Source organism: Sciurus vulgaris (genome assembly GCF_902686455.1).
Source record: "Sciurus vulgaris genome assembly, contig: HiC_scaffold_611_arrow_ctg1, whole genome shotgun sequence".
Classification (NCBI taxonomy): Eukaryota; Metazoa; Chordata; class Mammalia; order Rodentia; family Sciuridae; genus Sciurus; species Sciurus vulgaris.
In genome coordinates, this window is record NW_027632409.1 from 1,989,475 (window position 1) to 2,015,418 (window position 25,944).

Here is a 25,944-nt window from a genome sequence, read left to right on the forward strand (position 1 = left end):
GAATTTTTGAACTACATAAATAAGTTCAGTATTGATACATGGGAAAGGGTTATCACTGAGCAATATATAGTGCAGAAGACATTTCTAACATGGGTTTCTGAAAGTTCTTAAAGAGATTGATCAAAATCATAATATAGCACAAATGTGATTCAATAAATATGGCACTAAAAATTTCTTAACTGAAAGTTTTAAATATTTTCCATGAGTGCAAATTAATTTTAGTTTCTTGTTTTATTTAAACATACACTTTTATGTGGTACATTAGAACATTCTAACTCAGTTTGCAAGAAATTCACACTAGAGTTTTGCTTTGTTTTTTATTCCCCTTCAACAATTGAAGACGGAACAATACTAAATATTATGTCACTGTTTACTTGGACAGAGTATGTCATCCAAATTCTCTTTAATAAGCAATAATGAATGCTATGTTTTCTCTTATAAAATAATCACAGATGCTTCATTACTTGTTAAATGCACATGCTGAAGATGAACTATTAATCATAACTTTCACATGTCATAATTTTTCAGAAGAATATAAATATATTAAGATCGTATATAAAATGAAATAATACAGGAAAGATGAATGCAAACAAGAAAACATAAAATTGTAATGGTACTTGTTCTGAAATATTCTATTATTATTTTACAAGATAGTTACCAAGGTGAGGATATTTTTTTCATAAATATTTTAGCTTCCTATTTTCTCTGTAAAATTTTGCATATTTGTTGAGTATTCATTTAGTGCACAGAGACATTAAAATATTCATGTGTGTCTTCTATAGTAGATAAACTTGCTCAATTGTTTAAAAAACATTTTTCTTGGATGTTTCCTTAACTTTCCCTCCAAAAAATCTCATAAAAAAATAAACTAAGCCTTCTCAAAATGAAAGATGATATCAAGTTCACAACACTGTCAAGTAATTTACACATAACAGTTAATTATTTCCAGGCTACTTAATTCATTTTTCTGATCCTCAATAGCTCAGCAAAAAGTAGACTAGAATATGTATTGAAAGCAATCTTCAGATTTCACCACTCAAGGAAGCACATTTGGGTTTCCTTCATAAATTGTCTGAAAAAGTTCTTACGTAATCTTTTATTTCTCTTTGTATGGCATTTGGATATACCACTTCAGTATTCTACATTTGACCTGTCAACTAAGAAACAACATAAACTGCATGGGAGCTGCTGGCCATGGACATGGTAGAACTTAGCAAGGGTGACTGAGGGAAAGCCCCTGGAAACGTGGTAATAAAAAGGAGCCATGCTGCTGTGGTGAGGGAGACTTCAAGAGGTGGAATATCTGGCAGAGGGGAATGAACAAAAATGAAGATGGGTTAATGTGGGAAAAGATATATAATTGGAAAACTAGGAAGAATTTAGAAAGATGGGCAGGACATTAGAATTTTAGAACATAATGTCAAGATTTCAGTGTGTCATGTGTGTCTAATTTTCACAAGAAGGTTCATGGATTTTCACACCATTTTAATAAAAAAAGAGAGCTCTATAAATCTATTTCTTAGTGTGGCTGAGTCTCTTTATTCCTATCTCTAGCACATACACAGAGACAATTATAAACTCTAGACAAAGGAACAAAAGGAATCCTACCTGAAAACACTGCAAAAATACTAAGTCAGGACATAGAATAAAGGTCCATTTAACACTTTGAAAAAGGCAATATCATGGCATTGGGATGGGAACAGGTTTTCCTTCCTCTTTTTGCTTGAGGAGAGGTCACAGGGTGGAGGGGGTAAAAACATCTTTAAAGATCTGTATCCTGGGCTCATGAGGACCCAGAAAACAGAGAGTTAATTCCCAGATCATAGAAAGTGAGTGGTAATACCAGAAAGAAGAAAACCTGTTAGTGGGGACCCCAATTTTGTGAATACCTTCTGCCCACATCTGTAATGACTGAAGGAGATGTTTGTGGGCACCTTGGAAACAAATAAAATCTAACAGAACTGAGATCTGAAGATCCATGAAGAAGAAGTTTCTGATGACTGACCTAATGATAACTTTAGGAATCTAAACTGTTGAGGCTAAGTCATGAACAGAACATGGCAAATGTGCCTGTGCATGTTTTGGGGATGTGTATAAAACAGGTGATCCAGGGAATTGGAAATTGCCTTATGAAAACAAATTAAAAATGAGATATAACTCAAAATGATAGGAAATAAAAATCATATCTCAATAACATTGAATATAAATGCCATCTGTCATCAATCAAAAGACACAGTCTTCATCTGGAAAGTTAGCTCAGTTGGTAAAGTGATTGACTTACAAGCACAGGGACCTGGGTTTGATCCCCAGAACCACACACACAAAAAGACATAGTCTGTAAGATTGGACTAAAAAGGAAGACCCAACAATATGCTATCTCCAAAAGACTCTCCACAAGGGCAAAGGCATTTACAAGTTAGGGTATAAGGATGGAAAACAAATATCATTCACTTGGAACTCATATAAAAGGAGGCATTAATATAATTATATAAGATAGAGTGGACTTCAAGTCTAAGTTAATCAAAAGGAACAAAGAATGTTGTATCATACTGCTTAAGGAAATTATACATAAATAAGACATACAAATTATAAATATCCATGCCCCCCAAAATGGAGCATCTACATATATCAAACCTTTTTCAATTTCAAGAATCAAATAAACCAAAACACAATAACACTGGGTGATTTTAATATATCCCTATCAACAACTGATAGATCCTCCAACCAAAAACTAAATAAAGAAGGTTAAGCAATGTAAAATACAATTAATAATTTGGACAAAACTAATATATAGAATATTTCATCAATTTGTGACCAAATACACTTTTTTTCTCAATAGTACATGGATCCTTCACTAAAATATATTTTAAACTACAAAGCAACTCTGTGTAAATGCAAACTATAGCTCTAATACCTTGGATTATATCAGATCATAAAAGAAGGAAATGAGAAATCAATGATAAAATAAAAAAGAGAGGCTACCCTGACAACTGCACAATAAATACTACACTGTTGAAAAGTTAATGAATAGCTGAAAAAAATCAGTGAAAAAATTTTAAAAATACATAGAGGTAAGTGAGAAAAGTGACACAGCATATCACAATTACTGGGACACTATGAAGAAACTTCTAACTGGAAAGATTATTGCATTGAGTTCACTTGATAAAAGAATAAAAAATTCCAACTAAATAACCTAAAATTATATCTCAAAGCCTAAGAAAAGAACAAATCTATACCAAAACAGAAGACAGAAAATAATTAAAATCAGTACCAAAATCAATGAAGTTGAAACAAATTCAAAGTCAATGAAACAAAAAGTTGCTTCTTTGAAAAATTAATAAAATTAATAAACACTTAGCCAAGTTAAAGAAAAAAGGAGAGAAAATTCAAATTACTAAACTTTATGATGAAAATGAAATAGCACCACAGACACTACAGAAATGCAGATGAGAGAAACTATTGGGAAAATCAATAATTTAATAAAATAGAAAATCACAAAGAGATCAACAAATTTCTAGAGAAATATGACTTATGCAAATTAATGTAGGAGAACACAGAATATAAAAACAATGAATATAAGAGCAATGAAATAGAAGATGCCATTGAAAGCCTACCAAACACACACACAAAAGGACCAAATAGATTCTCAGGCAAGTCCTTCCAGATCTTCAAAGAAAGAATTTACCCCAATTTTTCTCAAATAATTCTGTGAAACAGAAAATGCGGAACACTTCAAAATTCATTCTATGATCCTAATTTCACCCTGATATCAAAACCAAAGGTCAAGGAATGAAAACTTCAGACTAATATCCCTGATGAATATAGAAACAAAGCTTCTAATAAAAATACTGGCAACTTCCATACAATATCATATTAAAAATGATAGAGTAACATGACCAAGTGAGTTTCATGCCAGGAATGCAAGGATGGTCCAACATACAGAAATCAATAAAATAATTTATCACATCAATAGATTAAACACAATAATTACATAGTTATCACAATAGAGAAAGAAAAAGCATTTGACAAAATTCAGCATCCAATCATGCTCTATACTCTAAATAAATTAGGGGTAGTTGGAACAATCCTCAATATTATAAATGCTATATATGCTAAACCCAAGGCCACTATAATTCTAAATGGATAAAATTTAAATTTTTTCCTGCAGAAAGTGGAACAAGACAGGGATGCCCTTTTTTACTACTTCTATTCAACTTAGTGCTTACAAACCTCACTGGAACAATCAAATGAAAGAGTGAAATTAAAGTGACATGAATTGGAAAAGAACTTAAATTATCTCTTATTTGTCAATGTCATTATTCTATATTTAGAAAACCCAAGAACTTCACCAGAAGGCTTCTAGAATTTATTAACAGATTATGCAAATTAAAGGAATATAAAATTAATACCCATAATCCAATTCTGTTTCTACATATCACCGATGAATCAGCTTAAATGAAATTAGGAAACTCCCATTCACAATAGGCTCAAAAAATTCTCAAGTATCAATCTAACAAAAGAGGTGAATGACCTCTACAATGAAAACTACAGGGCTGGGGAGATAACTCAATTGGTAGAGTGCTTATCTGGCAAGCACAAGGCCCTGGGTTTATCCCTAGCACCACAAAAAAAATTTAAAAAAATAATTGAAGAAGACGTTAGAAGTTGGAAAGATCTCCCATGTTCTCAGATAAGCAGAATTAATATCCCAAAATGGCCATACTACCAAAAGCATTATAGAGATTTAATTTAATTCCTATAAATACTTCAATGATTTTCTTCATAGAAATAGAAAAGTCAATCATGAAATTTTTGGAAAAACAAGTGAACCTGAATAACTAAAGCAATGCTTATTAGAAAAGCGAAGCAGGAGGCAACACAATATTATGCCTTATGTTATACTACAGAGCAATAGTAACAAAAACAGCAAGTTTTGGTACCAAAACAGTCATGAAGACAAACAGGACAGAAAACACAGAAACAAACCTACATATATGTAGTTAACTCATTCTAGAAAAAAGTTCCACAAACACATAACTCTTCAGCACATGGTGCTGGGTAAATTGGAAATCCATGCAGAGTAAAATTTATCCCCTCTCCTTCAGCGTGCACAAAACTCAACTCACTTTAGGTCAAGGACCTAGACATTAGAAGAGATTGTTTACCTCATAGAAAAAATAGAGGACAAATTGTCCACCATTTTAGCATAGGAATTAACATCCTCAACCAGACTTCTAAAACACAAAAGGTAAAATCAAGAATCAATAAATGCATGACATCAAACAAAATTCCTCACAGAAAAGAAAACAAGAATGTGATCAGAATGCCTACAGAATGGGAGAAATCTTTCCCACCTGCACTTCAGGAGAGCATTAAACTCTAGGATATATAAAGAAGTCAAAATACTTAACACACACACACACACACACACACACACACACACACACACACACATACACACACACATAAAATAACCCAACCATTAAATGGGCAAAGGAATTTAGCAGGCACATCACAGAAGAAATACAAATTATCAACAAATATATGAAAAAAATGTTCAATATCTCTAGCATTTAAAGAAATGCAAATCAAATCTACAATGAGATTACCTCCCACTCCAGTAAAAATGGCAAATTTCAAGAATACAGTTAATAACGTTGGTGAGAATGTGAGGGATAATGCTCACTCATACATTGCTGGTGGTACTGCAAATTGGTGCAACCACTTTGGAAAGCAGCATGGAGATTCCTCAAAAAACTTGACCAAGTTATCACACTCCTTAGTATATATACAAAACTAGTTTACTAGAGTGATGCAACCACATCAATTCTTATAGGTCACTTTGAAGAGCATAGCTATGGAATCACACTATGTGCCCCTCAACAGATGAATGGATAAAGAAAATGTGGTATATATAAACAGTAAAATATTACTCTACCATAACGAAGAATGAAATTATAGCATTTGAGAGTAAATAGGTGGAACTAGAGACTATCATACTAAGTGAAATATACCTGTCTTAAAAATCCAAAGGTTAAATATTCTCTCTGATATGTGGTTTCTAACACATAAGTGGTGGGAAGGGGATAACAAGTTTATTATATTAGACAAAGGAAATGAATGTAACAAGTGGCATGGGGAGAGGACATTCAAATGAATTGAACATAACTTTCCTATGTTCATCTATGAATACACAACCAGTGATCTTCCACATCATGTTGAACCACAAGAATGGGATCCTAATCCTAATATATAAGATATATTCCATTCATCTATAATATCTCAAAATACAGTGTGTGTATATATATATAAACATATACATATGTATATACACATATATGTATATGTGTATATATATATACATATATATGTATGTATGTGTATACACACACACACACACACACATGTATCTTACATTTTCTTTTTCCATTCATTTGTTGAAGGGCATCTAGGTTGGTTCCATAGTTTAGCATTTGTGAATTGAGCTGTTATAAACATTAATATGAATGTGTCACAGAAGCACATTGATTTTAAGCCTTTTGGGTATAAATCAAGGAGTAGAATAACTGGTTCAATTCTAAGCTTTCTGAAGTATCTACATACTACTTTCCATATTGGTTGCACCAATTCGCATTCCCACCAGCAATAAATGAGTGTATCATTCCCCCCACATCTTCACCAACATTTATTGTTATTTTTATTATTGATAATTTCCATTCTAATTGGAGTGAGATGAAATCTTATTATTTTTTTTTTTTGTAGTGCTTGGGATTGAACCCAAGGCCTTATGCTTGTGAGGCAAGCACTCTATCAACTGAGATATATCCCCAGCACAAAATCTTAGTTTTTTTATCTGCATTTCTCTAAATGCTAGAGATGTTGAACATTTTTCATTTATTTGTTTATCAATTGTATATCTTTTTCTGTGAGATGTCTGTTCAGTTCCTTAGCCCATTTATTGATTGGAGTATTCATTTCTGTGTGTGTGTGTGTGTATGTATGTGTGTGTATGTTAAGTTTTTTGAGTTCTTTATATATCCTAGAAATTGATGTTTTATCTGAGATGCATGTGGTAAAGATTTTCCTCCAATCTGTAGGCTCTCACTTCACATTATTGGATTTTGTCTTGTGCTGAAAAGAAGTTTTTAGTTTAAGTCTATCCCATCTATTGATTCTTGGTTTAACTTCTTGTGCTTTAGGGGTCTTTGTAAGGAAGTCAGGTCCTTGGCTGTCATGGTGAAGATTTGGACCTAATATTTCTTCTAGTAGTCATAGATTCTTTGTTTAAGTGCCTAAGTCTTTGACCCACAGTGAGTTGAATTTCATGCAGGGTGAAAGATAAGGGTTCAATTTCATTTTGTTACATGTGGCTTTCCATTTTCCCAACACTATTTGTTGAATAAGCTATATTTTCTCCAGTGGATATTTTTGGCAAATGTGTCCCATATGAGATACCTGTATTTATGTGGGTTTGTCTCTGTGTCTTCTTTTCTGTACCATTGGTCTACATGTCTGTTTTGTTGCCAATTCCATGCTATTTTTATTAATATAGCTCTGTAGTATAGTCTGAGGTCTGGTACTATGATGTCACCTGCCTCACTTTTCTTGCTACGGATTGATTTGGCTATTCTGGGTTTTATTTTTCCAAATGAATTTCATATTGCTTATTCTAGTTCTATGAAGAATGTCTTTGGGATTTTAAAGAATTGCATTAAATGTGGCAGAGTCTGTGGTGGCTATGTGAGCAGTTGCAGCTCCCAGAAAAAAAAACCTCTGGGCATCTGCCATGAAAAATATTTAAGAAGTGACTAGTGTCATATGTTGCTAGTCAGCAAGTCAAAAAATAATTTTTTTTACTCCATAGAGTAATATCTTACATATTATTTACTATATGTGTGTGTATGTTTTTAATTCACTTGATAAACAGATTTAAGTACAAATTCACATGATTATCTCAACAGAAGCAGAAAAGTCTTCTGAAAACATCCAGCAACCATTCATCTTTAAAACTCTAGAGGAACTAGTGACAAGGAAATTTCTCCAAAATTATAAAAGCTGAATATGAGAAACGGAATGCTAACATTATAGTGCATGGAGAAAAATTAAGGCATTTTCTCTAAAAAAAAAAAAAAGAAAACAAGGATACAAACTCTCACCACTCTTACTCAACTTGAAATTCAAGCTAGAGAAATCAGTCAAGATAAGAAATCTAATGGCATATACATAAAAAAATTTACTTGTCTCTGTTTAATGATGACATGAACCTTAACTTAGAAGATTTAAAATGCTACATTAGTGAATATAAAGAGATGATAAACAAATTGACTAAAAGAGCTAGATATAAGAATGACATACATAAATCAATAGTATTCCTATATTGTGAAATTTAGCCTATTACAAAAGAAATTGGGAAAAATTATTTCAATCACAGTACCCTAAAAAATACTTGGAAAAAAATCTAACCTATGAGGTGAAAGACATCAACAATGAAAACCACAGAACACTGAATTTAAAAAATTGGAAGCAGATCTTAGGAGATGGAAATACTTCCCATGTCATTGAATAAGCAGGATTAATATCAAAATTTCCATACTACCTACAGCAGTAAATAGACTCAATACAACCCCAATCAAAATATCAATGGCCTTCTCTACAAGATACACTGACAAAAAAGCAGTTCTAAAATTTATTGGAAAATTAAGAGACATAGAATATCCAAAGCACCGTGAATGAAAAAATAAAGAATGCTGAAAACATCAAAAAAACAGATAATCAATTTTGTTGTAGAGCTTTTGTATACAAACTGTATTACCAAAACAGACTTTAAGACCAATGAAATAGAAAATACAGAAAAAAATCACATAGATACGGTGACCTGATATGTGACAATGTTGCCAAAAAGATATGTTGGAGGAAGGAGATACTTTTAAATGAATGATGCTATGAGAATTAGATACCCATATTTAGAAAAAAAAATAAAACTTGATCCCTACCTCTCATCCTGCACCAAAGCCAATTCTAGTGGATCAAAGATTTAGGAATTAAACCAGAAAGACTGGAAGTGCTTTAATAAAATGTAGGTCCAACACATCAACATATTGAGAAAAGCATCAACTGCCTTAATAAGACTTCAAAGCATAAAATATGAAACCAAGAATCAATAAGTGGGATTAAATCAAATTTCAAAACTTCTGCCCAACAAAGGAAAAAAAAACGTGAATAATCTACCAATGTGATATAATCTTTTTCACCTCCTCCTAATGACAGGAAATTAATAAACAGAATACAAAACAACTAAAATAATATGAACCTCCTCAATTAGTAAATGGGCAAAAAAATCTAAGCAGACATTGCTTAAAGTAAGAAACATGTGTGGCCAACATATTTGTGAAAAAATGTTCAACATGTCTAGAAATCAGTGAAATCCAAGTCAAAATTACATGGATGAGAATCTATTATTATCGTTTCCTTGCTCTTTTCCTATACCTCAATAACATTATTACATTTAAAAAGAACTAAATAGAGATTTTTATCTCACTTCACTCATAATAGGAATTTTCAAGATTAATGTGGGGTGTCCACAGATCATAGAGAACATTTCTTGATGAACATAGATATAGGATTCTCAATACAAAATGACAAATTATATTAAAAAATGAAAAATGTATGCACATGATCAAATGGAGTTCTTCCCAGGGCTACAAGTTTCTTTAAAAATCTGGAAATCAATAAACATAATCCATCACATCATTAGACTTCAAGACAAGAATCACGTGATTACCTCAATAGCTGCAGGAAAAAGCATTGGCAAAATGCATAATACATTCATGTTCAAAACACTAGAAAAAATAGTGTAGAAGGAACATAACTCAACATTGTAATAGCTATATACACCAACTCTACAACCAACAGCATTCTAAACAGAGAAAACTGAAACCATTACCTCTAAAAAGAGGAACAAGAAAAGTATACCCACTTTTGCAATCTATTCATCATAGTCCTAAAATAGCTACTCAAATCAATTAGTCAAAAGAAAGAAATTAAAGAATACAGTTAGGAAAAAAAGTACTAAACCTATCCCTGCTTGCTAACAGCATGATCCTAGATTTACAAGACCCCAAAAATCCACCAGAAAATTGTAGTACTCATAAATTAAATCAGAAAACTAGCAGGATTCAAAATTTACACTCATAAATCAGTTGTACACCTATACTCCAAGAAAAATGAGCTGAAAGATAAATTAAGAAACCTAACCCATTCACAATAACCCCTCAAATACAAATAAATAAAATACATCGAAATCAATCTATCAAAAGAAGTGAAAGACCTCCATAGTTAAAAAAAAAAAAAACACTAAGTGAAGAAATTGAGGAAGATCTCAGAAAATGGAAGAACCTCTAATGTTATTGGATAGGCAGAATTATTATTGCCAAAATGGCCATAGTACCAAAAGCACTATACAGACACAGTAAATTCCATCAAAATTCCAATGACCTTCTTCATGGAACTAAAAAAATAGCAGACATAAAATTCAATCATAAAAATAAAAAGCCCAGAATAGATAAACAATTCTTAGCAAGAAAATTGATGCAGAAGGTATCATGTTACCAGATATATACTCTAGAGCTATAGTAACAAAACAGCATGGTATTGACACCAAAAGAGACAAGAAGACAAATGGAGTAGAATAGAAGGCAAAGAGACAAACCCACATGAATATAGTTATCTCATATTAAACAAAGGTACCAAAAACATGCATTGGAGAAAAGGTAGCCTCTTCAACAAATGGTGCTGGAAAAATTGGAAATCCATATGTAATATGGTGAAAATTAACACTTTCTCTCACCCTACACAAAACTCACCTCAATGTGGATCAAGGGCATAGTACTAGATCTGCAATGCTGCACACACTGGAAAAAAAATTGTTAGACCAACAATGAAACATCGGTGCAGAAACTGACTCCTCAAAAAGGTACTTAATACACAAAAATTAAAATCAAAAGACAAGGACTGGGAATATAGTTCAGTTGGTAGAGTGCTTGCCTAATCCCTGGGTTTAATCCCTAGTACCGAATAAAAATATCAAGAAAATAAATGTGATTGCATCAAACTAAAAAGCTTCTTCATAGCAAAAGACACAATCAAGAGCATAAAGAGATACCTATACATTGGGGAAAAAAAAACTTTTATATCTGCTTTTCAGATAGGATGATAGTTTCTAGAACAAACAATAATTCAAAGCTTTATACAAAAAATCAATAAAGGGCAAAGGAATTGAAGAGAAACTTTAGAGAAGAGGAAATGTTTCCCATTTGTAAATGGGAAACAAATATGTGAAAAAATGTTCAACCTCTCTTGCTATTAGAATAATGCCAATTAAGACCACACTGAAATATTGCATCACTACAATGGCAATTTTCAAGAACACAAGTAACAATAAATTTCATGAGCTTGTGAGCACATGGGGAACAGGATTCATTCATACATTGCTGGTGGAACTGAAAATTGTTGCAACTATCCTGAAAAGCAGTATGAATATCCTCAAAAACTAGGAATGGAGCCACAATTTGACCAAGTTATCCCACCCCTTGGTACACAAAGTAGTTAAAATCAGCATATTAAGTGATGAGCCCACATCAATGTTTAAAGCAGCTCACCTTGTAATAGCTAAGCTATGGGACCAACTAGATTGCCCTTGAACAGATGAATGAATAAAGAAAATGTGGTACATATACATCCTGGAGTGTTACTTGGGCACAAAAAAGAATGACATAAAAAAGAATGACTTTATGACATTTGACAGTGAATAGACAGATCTGTAGACTATCAATGCTAAGTGAAATAATCCAATTCCAAAATTCAAAAGTTGAATGTTTTCTCTGATATGTGGAAGCTAAACAATGTTACAGAGGGCATAGGGGAATAATGGAAATTCAGTAGATTAGACAATGTGGAATGGGTGGAAGGCAGGGGGATAGGAAAATCAAAAAGAATGGAATAAGACTAATGTAATTTTCCTATGTATATATATGAAAACAACACACTGAACCTCATCACCAGGTACATCCACAGAGTGGGGTTCTAATTAGAATAGGATATATTTCATGCTTGTAAAATTATGTCAGAATGGATTTTACTGTCATATCAGAGAGTATATGCAGGACAGATACCCTGTGCAAATTATAGAGGTTATGCAATTCATAGGTCCTATATGTATTATAGGGCATACTAAGGTCATTTAGACCACTAATTCCATATAGGCTATTCAGGTCTACTAGGCTACTCAAGATAGAAAGACAAGCAGGCAATAGAGGCTATGAATGCTGTAGAGGATACCCAAGTCATAGAGGTGATACAGTTCACAAAGGCTACTCAGGTCATACAGGCTACACATGCCATAGTGATGATGCTGGCCATAGAGAATATTCACACATGTCACAGAGGCAACTCAGGACACAAAGAATACATAAATCATATCAGTTACTAAGCTTGTTTACACTTTTTATTCCAAATAACCTATGAAAGTTATAGAATTTTCAAAGAAATAGAGACATTCAAGATATAAATAATGCGCACATCATAGAATGTACTCAGGTCATAGAGAATATGAAGGTCATACAGGTTAATCTGGTGTTAGACACTAATGAAAACTTAGAGACTTTGCAGGCCATAGGGGTTATTTAGGTTATTCATGCTATATAAGCTACATAAATCTTAGGTGTCACTCAGGACATGGAGTCTTCACAGGTAATAAAGGCTGTGAGGATCTTAGGGGCACCATGGGTCATAGTTGTTTCTGATATCATAGAAATTATACAAGTCATTTAGACTAATCAGGCCATAAGGGAACACAGGTATTAGTGGCTGTGTACACCATACAGGCTATGCATGTAATGAGTCATAGACATGTCCTGGATACTATGCAGGTGGTAGATGCTACATTGACCATAGAGTTTATGCAGATGTCAGATGCTTCTAAGTAATAGGAGTTATATTGGCTTCAGATTGACTCAGTTCAAGCTGTATGATCAGCTTAGAGGTTTAAGTGAGAAAAAGATTTTTCAAGTGATAAATTCTACACAAGTTATAGGAATTATTTAGGGCATGTAGGCTAAATAATTTATCAATGACATACATGTCATGGAGAATGTGTAAATCACAGATAGGGCATAGAAGTTACTAAGACCATAGAGAATACTCTGGCAATTAAGAAAATCCAGGCCATAAAAAAGATGCAGGTCATAGAGGCTACACAGGTCAGAGAGGTATTCCTGAGAGAGACTACTCAGTTCCAAGATGTTACTGAGGTATAGAGTGTAAGCAGACAATAGAGATTTAAGTCACATGTACTACACAGATCTTAGGGGCTAATCAGGTCATAGAGGTTACATAGGTCATAGAGGTTACATAGGTCATGGAAGACATATAGGTCAAAGAGGTTATGAAGGTCACAGAGGCTAATCAAGCCATAGAGGGCATGTAGGCCATAAATGTTACTCAGTTCTAGAGTCTTTTTAGGTCACAAAGGCTGCAGGGATCATAGAGGGTTTAATGGTCAAAGAGGCTACTTAGTTCATAAAGGTTGTACCAACCATAAAAGCTGCTCAGGTCAAAGAGGATACCTGGGCCATAGAGGCTACAAGAACAGAGAGGCTAGGCAGGTAGAAAAGGCTACAAAATTTATATGAATAAAAAGGTCATTCATGCTACTAAGGCCATTATCCTACATTTAGATTTATCAGGACATCATGATTACACAGGAATTGTGTGTATGCTGGTTAAAAGCTACTATGTCACAAAACTTATACAGGTTATAGATGCTACTTAGCTGATAGAAGAGAGGCAGGTTACAGTGGCTACAACGTTTACAGAACCAACTCTGGTCCTAAGGGTTATACAGTCCAAAGATGGTACTCAAACTATTTAGGCTACTCAAGGACATAGAACCCACTTTGGCCACAGAGATATGAGAAGTCACAGAAGTTATGAAGATTATGAAGGCTACTACAGCCATACAGAGTGCTTAGTACATAAGATTATTCAAGCCAAGAGGCTACATAGGTACTTGAGGCTGACCAGACAATAGAGATTATGCAGTTAATAGAGACTCTGAAGGCCATGGAGAATACTCATGCCATGAAGGCTACATAATTCATAGAGTCTATGCAGTTCATGGTGGCTATACAGGCCATAGAGTTCAAATGTTATAGTGGATACTGTTTTTGTAGAGAATACTGATGCCAAATAGGCTACACAGGTTATAAGAAATACATAGGTCATAGAGGCTTGTAGGCAATAGAATTTATTTATTCCATAGATTCTATGCAGGTCATAGAGGTTGCACTATGTATATAGTCTACTCAGGTTACAGAAGGAACATGGACAATAGAAGTCATACTATTGAAGTGAAGCTACACAGACCATAGAGGCTATACTGGCCATAAAAATCTTCATAGTCAAAAAGAATATATAAGCCAAAGATGATACAGAGATCAATAATCTACTAATCCCAAAGAGCTACAGAGGACATACAGGCTTTTTTGACACAGACTTTTTTATAGTTAATAGAAGCTAGTCAGTTAATTCAGGCTAAGTTCATATAGGCCAATAAAGTCATAGAGACTTGCATGTCATTTAGATTACTCAAACAATTAAGATTACATAGGTCATAAATGTTATACTGTTCATAGGGGCTACTCAAGCGCATAGGTTCTGTGGATCACAGAGGCTACTGAGGTCATAGAATATGCTAAGGCCATTTAGTTTACTAAGTCCTTAGTGGCTAAGAAGTAATTTGGACTACTATATCCATCTAGGATACAGAGGACATAGCACCTTCCATGGTCATAATAGATGACGCAGGATGTAAAGTCTATGCAGGTCATAGAAAGTACTAAGGTCATGGAGGCCACAAGTTCCCAGAGAATACTCAGGACATAAAATCTGAAAATTTATAGTGGATACTGAAGTAATTGAACTTTTTAGACCATAAAGTCTATGAGATTCATAGAGGCTGTGCAGGCCATAGAGGCCACAGATTAACAGCAGGCTATATGTACAATTCATGTCCTAAAGGTTACTCAGGTATAGATGCTATGAAAGTTACAATGGCTATACAGATCATAGAGGCTATGCAGGTCATTGCAGATAGGCAGGTAATGTACATTACAAAGATCATGAAGGCTACCCTGGTCATAGAGGTTACCCACCCAATATGGCTAAGTAGTTCATAGAGTTCAAGGACATGTAGGCTCTTCAGGGCATAGGGGCTATGGTCCTAACTCTAAGGCCATAGAGTTGACACACAATAAAGAGGCTAACAGGCCATAGAGATACATATATCCTAGACATTGCACAGGTGATAATGTCTATGCATGCCATTAAAGACACATAGTTTATAGATGTTACACAGGTTAGAGGTTACTTTGTCCATTGTGGAATTGGATTTCTTGGAGAATATGGAGGCAATAAGGACTTTGCTGAACTTGTGCCATAGAAATGCCAGGAGTCACAGATACTATGCCAGTCATAGAGACTATTCCATACAGAGGAGATATAGATAATGATAGCTACCCAGGGCATAAAGGCTGTGTGGATCATGGAAGAAATACAGGTCCTAGATGTTATTTTCATCATAGATGCTACACATTCCATATGAGTTTTAGAGGCATGAGATAATAGTAGTTATACTGGTCATAGAAGCTACTCAGCACATAGAGGGTACACAGGCATAAAGATTCTTCTCAGCCCATAGATTCTACATAATTCATAGGAACCACTCATGCCAGATAAACCACTTATGTCAGAATATATGAAAATCATGGAAGACATTTAGTTCATACATATTATACAGAAAATACAGGTTACTAACACCAGACAGACTATTCCAGAAATAGAAGTTGTGCAAGCCACATATGCTATGCAGGTATAGTGAAGTCAGAATTAAGGACAGGTAGTTAGTATAGAAATAGGGGATTGGGTCAATTCAAGGAAATGAAGCCATGAAGCCATCTGCCTCTGGACATTGGAGACTGCCCCTGGAAGAATGGAATGTTAAGGATCTCTGGAGCCCATTGATTACCAAATTTACCTGCTTTTATCAAGGACTGCAAACCAGGAGCTGCTAATTAATGCCCCCTGGGCCCTTACCTGCCTGAATCACCTTGGCCCTCCCCCTGTCCATGGCTTCTCACTTAATGCAAAACCAGGCCTAGTCACATAGGCAGGAAGGAGAGATAAGGGGGAGAGAACTGGAGACCAAAAGAGACTTTAACCTGTAAAACATGTAGGGTGTGCTCACTTCTGGGAACTTTAGAACATTAGCCATGGCCCCCTTCTTCCTGCCAGGAGAAGTATGTATTATTACCTTTAAATAAAACCTGCCTAATATGCTTGCCTTGTTGTGCTTCACTAGTGTTCAATCTTCAACATTACAAGAAGCAGAACTCGTCACCAGTAAACGGCGGTATCAATAGAAGTTATGGCTAATCAGTTACAAACATTTACTCAGTTCATGGGGCTATTCAGGCTAAGGATTCCTTCTAGGTCACAGAGGCTACTCAGGTCATACAAGCTACATAGGCCACATAGTGTTCCCAGGACATAGAAGCTACATAGGCCATAGAGACTAAAAAAGTCCGAGAGAGTTTATGTTGGTGACAGAGCCTACTCAGTCTACTCAGGTCACAGAGTCGACCCAGGCATAAATGCTACTCAAGCCACGAGATTTATACAGGTCAAAAGGGCTTCTTAGGTGTGGTCATAATAGCTATTTGGGACATAGAGGTTACACAGCTCATACAGGCTACACAGGTGTAAAAGTCTTCTTACTCCATTGAAGGTATGCAGAATACTTGGGCTACTGAATTAATAGAGTGTAGATTTTTAATATGGGCAATTCAGAACACAGATATAGATAGGTCTAGAATCTGCACAGGTCAAAGAGGCCTTTCAGGACATAGAGGCTACTCCATCCTTTGAGGGTATGCAGATAACAGGTATTAATTATGTACTGAGTTAGACTACTCAGGACATAAGTATATACACTTTATACAGGTCACTCAGGACATACAAACTATGCAGGCTACATAGAATGTACAGGAAAAAATGTGACCAAATTTATTAAGTTGATTGAAATTACACAGGTAATAGAGGCAAGGTCAGCCAAAGTGTCTTCTTAGATATTGAAGCTACACAGTTCGAAGTGGTTCCTGAGATCATGGAGGTGAAAGAGGTAATTTAGGCTATTCAAGCCATAAAGACAACACAGGTCATGGAACTATACAGGATACAGAGGCTATGCAGGTCATAGGGGCTATGCAGTACATAGATGCTACTTCAATTATAGAGCCTACACTGACCATATGGACTTTGGAAATCATAGATGGTACAACAGTGATAGGGGCTTCACTAATAATAGAAGCTATGCATGTCATTGAAGTTATTTGGTTCTTAGAGGTTAAACAGATAATAAATGCTACAGAAGCCAAGGAGACACCATTAACCATAGAGGATACTCACATCAAAGAATAAGCCATGTTAGCATGAAGTCTATGAAGGTCTATGCAGGAAAAAGTATCTGCAAAGTAAAGGTTATACAAACCAAAGAGGTCACTGAGCTTTTTGATCTTACACAGGTCTTACTGTCAATTCAGGTCTTCAAGACTATAAAGGACATACAGCCTAGAAAAGTCACAGAAGCTGCACAATGTCATAGAGGTTTTCATCATATAGGCCATGCAGGTATTGGAGGATTTTCAGGTCATAGAGGAAATGCAGGTCATACAGGTTTCAAAATCATAGGGACTGTTAAGGGAATTCAGTCTAATAAAGCCCTACAGTACAGGCTAGGGATATCACTTAGGCTCCTCAGGTTATAAAAGACATACAGGTCACAGAGAATATACACTAATAAGGTCATACAGGGTAGGCAGAAAAATTTCTACTCATGAAATAGATGCTATGAAGGCTATAGAATCTGCTCAGGCCACAGAGTATTCAAAGGACATAGAAGCTACACACAGGTAGAAGAAACCCAGGTCATAAACTGTTCTCAGTTCTTAGAGACTACACATGCCAGAGAAGATACTCAGGCCATAAAAGCTATTGAGGATACAGGTAATGCACACACCATAGAAAATATGCAGATAATAGAAACTACTCATGCCATAATACCTCTGTAATTGATAAAGGCTAGCAGGTCATAGAGGTTATGCTGGCCATAGAGGCTCTGCATATAATAGGGCTACTCTGAAAATGCAGTCTCTGTAGGTCACAGAGGCTAAAAACATCATAGAGGCCACATAAGTCAAGGAGCGTGTTATGGTTTGGATGTGAGGTATCCCCCAAAAGCTCTCATGAGAGACAGTGCAAGAAAGTTCAGAGGAGAAATTATTGGGTTGTGGGAGTCTTAATACAGTCAGTGAATAAATTCCAGATCGGATTAACTGAGTGGTCACTGGAAGCAGGTAGGGTGTGGCTGGAGGGAGTGGTTCATTGGGGGTATGGCTATGGAGTGTACATTTTGTATCTGGAGAGTGGAGTCCCCCACTTTCTCTCTGCTTCCTGATGATGGGAGCTGTTCCCCTTCACCACCCTCTCTTTCCATGATGTTCAGCCTCACGAGCCCTGAGGAATGGAGCTAGCCTTCTATGGATTAAAACCTTTGAAACTGTGAGCCATCAAATAAACATTTTTTTTCTTCTACAATTGTGATGGCCAGATCATTTAGGCACAGTAGTAGAAATAGCTGACTAGAGCAGAGGGTACACAAGGCATAGAAGCTACTGAGATCATAGAAGTCACACAGATCATAATAACTATGCAGGTATAGGGGCTACTAATGTCATTAAGGGTAATAAGCCCACACAGGTGAGGGAGATAATTTAGGCTACTCCAGTTATAAAGGCTAGTCAGGACAAAGATGTTACTCAGGTAAGATGTGATACAAAGGTCAAAGAGGCTATACAGGGCATAGAGGCTAATAAGACCATAGTAATTACAAAGACTGTAATAGCTACAGAGGTCAGATAAGATACAGTGATCATTTAGACTACTCAGGCCACTAAGTTTATGCAGGATATAGAGATTGAACAGATGACTGAGGCTATTCAGGGCTTAGATGCTATGCAGGTCATGAAAACTAAAGAGGCCATAAAGGCTTATCATGGCATAGAGGTTTTGCGCAAAATACAGGTAATTCATGTGATAGAGGCAATTGATGCCATAGAGCCTATGCAGAATTTCAGAGCTACTGTTTCGTTAGGATTTTGGGTCCATAAAATTCGGAGAGGTCATAGAGGTAATAAATGAAATAAAAGTTATGCTGATAATGGATATTTCAATTGTCATAGGGGGTACTAAAAGTATTTGGGTTACTTAAGCCATAAAGGCTACACAGGTCATTAGAGGCTACACAAGCCATGGAGTTACTGGGCAAAGTGTCTTTTTAGGTCACCTAGTAACCTGGGCCATAAAGCATATGGAGATGATAATGTCTATGAGATTTATAGAGATTATATTGGATATAGAGGCCAGAAAGGTCACAGAGGCTATTCAGGTCTTAGAGCCTAGACAGGACATAGAGCCTACTCAGGATGTAGATCCTACAGAGGTCATAGAGTTTATATGCTCACTGGAATTTTGAAGGTCATTTAAGATAATAAGGCCATACAAGCTAGGGAGGAAATAGAGGCTCCTTTGAGTGTAAAGGCTAATTTGGCCATACAGACTCTTTAGATGATATAGAATCTGTATTCCACAGAGGCTACACAGTTCAGAGAGTCTAATTAGCAGTGAAAGTATTAGTGACTACTGAGGTTATAGGGACTACTGAAGTAATTTAGGCTATGAAGGTATTAAATGCTATCCAGGTCAGAGGAGATACTCAGGGAATAAAGGCTTCACAGGTCACATGAGCTACTAATATCAGAGAGAATCAACAGATTAGAGAGGTAACTCAAGTCATTGTGTCTAGCTGGGTCACAGAGACTTCACAAGCCTTAAAATCTACTAAGGTTATTTAGGCTACTTGAGACACAGAAGTCACAGATCATAGAGACTACTAACACCATTTAAGCTACACAACACAGAGTGTCTATTCTGACCACAAAGCCTACATAGGTCAAAATGGCTACTGAGATCAGAAAATACAGAATTCATTTAGGCTACTCAGATCATAAAGGTGACAGAGGTCATAGTGGTTTCATAGCCATAGAGGCTAATCAGGTCATAGAGGCTCTACAGATCCTTGAGACTCTCCACACTATAGAACCTAAGCAGGTTTACTGGCTTCAAAGTCATAGAGGTTATGCTGGTCATAGAGACCACTAAGTTCATACTGTCTACTCAATTAATGGAGGTAAGCAAAAAATAAAAAGAGAGAGAGGGACAGAGAGAGAGAAAGGCATTTTAGGCCACAAGTTCTATGCAAGTCATAGGGACTAGTTGATCTTGAAAGATACATGGATCTGGAGGATACTTAGAGCACAATGGTTTCTGGAGCCATAAAGACCATACCAGTTACAGAAACTGCAAAGTTCATAGAAGCTATTCAGGCCTTAGAACCTATACAGGTGATTCAGGCAAAACAAGACATAAAGAGTACACAGATCATAGATGCTACTCAGATCATAAGGCATATGCAAACAAGAGAAGTTACACAGGTCATAGTCATATACACTACTAAGTTGGAGAACATACAGGTCATAAAGTCTAGGCAGATTATAGAGGCTATTAAGATCATTAAGTTACTAAAGCCATATAGACTTGGAAGATCATCTAGGCTACTCAGGAAATAAAGGCCTTGAAATTTTAACAGCTACTCAGGTGATAAACAAAATAAAAGTTGAGAGATTATTCAGTACACCTAGGCTACTCAGGCCATGCAGAATGTGAAGATAATAGTGGTTACTGAGGTAAGAACAGACATTAAGTTAATATAGGCTACTCAGGCCATTAAGGTTATGCAGCTCACAGAGGATACTAAGATTATTTAGACTATACATGATACAAAATTACTGATTTGTATCAGTATTTGTATCCAATTGGATACAATAAATTTGTATCCAATTTGTCTTAGAACATTTCTGTAAAACTGCATCATATTCCTTTGCTTACAGTAGTAAATATTTTGCCTTCAATATATTATATATATAATCAATGTAGGTTACTTTTAAACTGCAGTTAATTCCAGCTAATTTTTGCTACAAAACAATACTCTAAAGTATGTGAATCAAAAGTCATATGCCCTGTCTTTTTTGGTTTTTATTACTTTCTTTTCTTTTTGTAGGATTTAAAGAAATGGTTATCCCTACCTACAGGTATCAGAATACCTGATGGATATGGAAAAGTTGCAATCAACTGTCCACCATTTGAGCAACTAGTGGGCTGGAGGTCTCATAGAGCTTCCTTAGTAAGATTTTGGTCTCCTACCTGCATCATCAGATCTGCTTTTTCTATTATCTGAATGTAAACCCTTTAATTTTTTGGCAATTATGGGAATTGAACCCCCAAATTTGCACAAACTAGGCAAGTTCTCTCAATTAGCAAAAATACCAGCCCTTAATTTAATATTATGTAAACCTTCTGTGTTTTATCATTTTCCATTCTTAAGTTTTATTGGAGTCCTTAATATACATGCTTATTGGAATGGGATTTAAGCTATGTTATATTTTATGTTTGGTAAATTTTATTGATATATGCTAGATATGCAAAATATGTATGACATAAATATTCTTAGATGTATTATACTAGATACAATGAACATTTGTTAATATATATGGGTTATCCAGTGAAGTACCCAAACCATTACTCTACAACTCAATGAATATCTGCAGTGTTAACATACCTGTATGAGCAGTATGCAGTTGAATAAAATTTTAAAAATCCCAGAAAGCCCCCCATTACCTTTATTTTTATTTAATACCCCTCACCTGTAGCCATGATCCCTGTCTGTTTTATACCAAAGATTAGTTTTACCTGCATGCATCAAACAATTTTGATCATATTATTTTATAGTATGTTTTAATACCTGGAACTTTTTTATTCTCATAAGTACACATTCTTAATTACCTTGAAAATGCTTAGTAATAATTATTTTCTGGTTTTCAAGATGGTGGACTAGAGGGTGACTGCTTTTCATATCGTTGCAGAACTCAGGATTCAAGAAGATGAGGTTTTGAGAGACTTGGAACCAACTCAAAGCCCCCAAGTGAGTCTTGCCCATTGGGGAGGCATCCCAGATGGGGCGGTAGTCCCAGAAAGCAGGGAACCTTGTGAAGTAAAGTTGCCAAGGAGACACCCCTCCCCCCCACTGGAGCAGTAAACTCGGACAAGCGGGAGCATGTAGAGGAGGGCCACTCAGCACAATACTTTGACTCAGAGAGACTGCCCTGGGGCTCCAGGAGGCTGCTCAAAGCAGGAGGGGTTTGGCGAGTTATTTGGACTCTGAGCGACAGCCCCAGGTTCCCAGGGAGCTACTCAGAGGAGGGGCCGCACAGCCAGACAATTAAGTGCAGAGCACGGTCCTGGAGGCCTAGGTGGCTTATTGGTGAAAGAGCTGCACAGAGAGATGCTTAGGGGTGGAGTAAAGATTTCAGGACTGCAGGCAGCTTCTCTGAGGAGGGGTGGCCTAAGGAAACTCTTGGGCACAGGGTGAGGCTCCCAGGCCTAGGAGGTAGGCCTGGGCCCCTGGGAACATTGCAGAAGAAGGCTGCCCAGCCCAGGCTGTAGTTGTGGATTGAGGGGAACTTCCAGGAGGGGAGCTAACCAGTGAGATGTCCCCACCAGGTGAATCATCCCTACCGGGCAAGGCTTTTCCACAAGGACAATAGAACCAGAGACACAGGCCCAAACAGGCCTTGCCTTAGCCCACAGCCTAGTTCCCCTTCGGGTGACCACTGATCAACAAGTGGAGGTATCTCTGCCCACTAGAATGGAATATCCACCACCTGAATGCCACCACCCTTAGAGAGGCACCTTCCTTGTGGAACATTGCATTATCAAGTTACTCCAAGATTTCAGGCTACTGAAGGCTAGGAGGTGATATATTAGAAATCTTCAGGGACACTATAAGTCAGTAGAGGAAATCTGTAATATCTCAGTGATCCACTGATACCTGAACAATATGAGAAAACAAGGGAAGAAATGCCACAAACTAATCTAGATGTTACATCAATAAAATCCAATGACACCATGGCAGAAGAAATGTCAGAAAGAAAATTCAGAATGTACATAATTAAAGTGATCAGGGAAGCAAACGATGAGGATGAAAGAACAAATGCAGGCATTGAATGATGAGATTAAAGAGCAAATGCATGCATTGAATGATCGCACCAATCGAAAGTTTAAAGAGCAAATACAGGAAGCAAAAGATCATTTGAATAAAGCATTAGAGATATTGAAATAAAACCAAACAGAAATACTTGAAATGAAGGAAAAAATAAACCAAATTAGAAACTCCATAGAAAACATAACCAATAGGAGAACACCTGGAAGACAGAACCACAGATATTGAAGATGAAATATTTAATCTTGAAAACAAAGTTGACCAAACAGAGAAGATGGTAAGAAATCATGAACAGTACCTACAAGAATTATGAGACATCATGAAAAGGCCAAATTTAAGAATTATTGGGATTGAGGCAGGCTTATAGAAACAAACCAAAGGAATAAAAAATCTATTCAATGAAATAATATCAGAAAATTTCCAAAATCTGAAGAAAAACATGGAAAATCAGGCACAAAAGGCTTATAGGACTCCAAATACAAAAAAATTAAAACAGACCCACACAAAGTCACATTATAAATAAAATACGTAACATACAAAATAAAGACAGACTTTTAAAGGCTGCAAGAGAAAAGAACCAAATTACATTCAGGGGAAAAAACTACGGATATCAGCAGATTTTTCAATCCAGACCCTAATAGCTAGAAAGGCCTGGAACAACATTTTCAAGCCCTGAAAGAAAACGGATGCCAACCAAGAATCTTATGTCTAGCAAAACTTTTCTGCAGAGTTGTTGATGAAATAAAATTCTTCCATGATAAACAATAGCTAAAAGAATTTACAAAAGGAAAGCTGATATTATAGAACATTCTCAGCCAAATATTCCATGAGGAAGAGATGAAAAACAACAATACAAATCAACAAAGGGAGGAACTAGCCTAAAGAAATAGTCAAATAAAGGAGAAACCAAGTCTTTAAAAAAAAAAATTTTAAAAAGTCAAATAACCGGGAATACAAATCACATCTCAATTATAACCGTCAATATTAATGGCCTGAACTCCATCAATCAAAAGACATAGACTGGCAGATTGGATTAAAAAAAAAATCCAACAATATGTTTCCTGCAAGAGACTCACCTCATAGAAAGAGATATCCACAGACTAAAGGTGAAAGGATGTGGGAAAACATACCATCCACATGGACTAAGCAAAAAAGCTGGGGTATCCATCCTCATTTCAGATAATATGAACTTCAAGCCAAAGTTAGTCAGAAGGGATAAAGAAGGATATTTCATAATGTTTAAGGGGAGCATCAATCAGCAAGATATAACATTCATAAATATCTATGCCCCAAACATTGGCTCATCCATGTACGTCAAACAAATACTTCTCGATTTCAGAAATCAAATAAACCACAACACAATAATACTCGGTAATTTTAACACACCTCTCTCAAAACTGTACAGATCCTTCAAACAAAACTTGAACAAAGAAACCATATATCTCCATAACACAGTAAATAATTTAGACTTCACGGACATTTATGGAATATACCATCCAAAAAAGAGTGAATAAACTTTCTTCTCAGCAGCACATGGATCCTTCTCTAAAACAGACCATGTATTATGACACAAAGCTACTGTTAGCAAATACAAGGAAATAGAGATAATCTATCAGATCATAATGTATATTCTATCAGATATTAATGGATTAATAACATGTATTCTATCAGATCATAATGGATTATAATTAGAAATAAATGACAGAGTAAAAAGCAGAAACTACTCCAACACCTGGAGATTAATAATATGCTATTATATGATGAGTGGATAACAGAAGATATCAGGAGGGAAATAAAAAAATTCTTAGAGGTAAACGAGAACAAAGAAGCCTCATATCAAAATTTCTGGGACACTATGAAAGCAGTACTTAGAGAAAAATTTATTTCATGGAGTGCATTCAATTAAAGAAGAAAAAAATCAATGAATAAATTACATAACACTACAGCTCAAAGCCCTAGAAAAAGAAGAACAGAGCAACACCAAAATAGTAGAAGACAGAAAATAGTTAAAATCAGAGCTGAAATCAATGAAATTGAAACAAAAGAAACAATTGACAAAATTAACAAAATAAATGGTTCTTTGAAAAAATAAACAAAAATGATAAACCGTTAGCCACACTAACAAAGAGTAAGAGAGAGAAAACTCAAATTACTAAAATTCAGGATGAACAAAGAAATATCACGACAGACATGAATGAAATACAAAACATAATCAGAAGCTATTTTGAAAATTTATACTCCAACAAAATAGAAAATCTCAAAGATGTCAATATGTTTCTAGAGACATTTGAATTACCTAAACTGAATCAGGAGGAGATACAGAATTTAAATAGAACAATTTCAAGTAATGAAATTGAAGATGTCATCAAAAGCCTACTAACAAAGAAAAGTTCAGGATCAGATGGGTTCTCAGCCGAGTTCTACAAAACCTTTAGAGAAGAGCTCATTCCAATACTCCTCAAAGTTATCCATGAAACAGAAGAGGAGAAAATCCTCCAAAACTCATTTTATGAAGCCAATATCACCTTGATACCTAAACCAGACAGAGACACATCAAGGAAAGAAAATTTCAGACCAATAACCTTACTGAATATCATCGCAAACACAATCAACAAATTTTAGCGAGTCGCACACAAAAATATATTTAAAAGATAGTG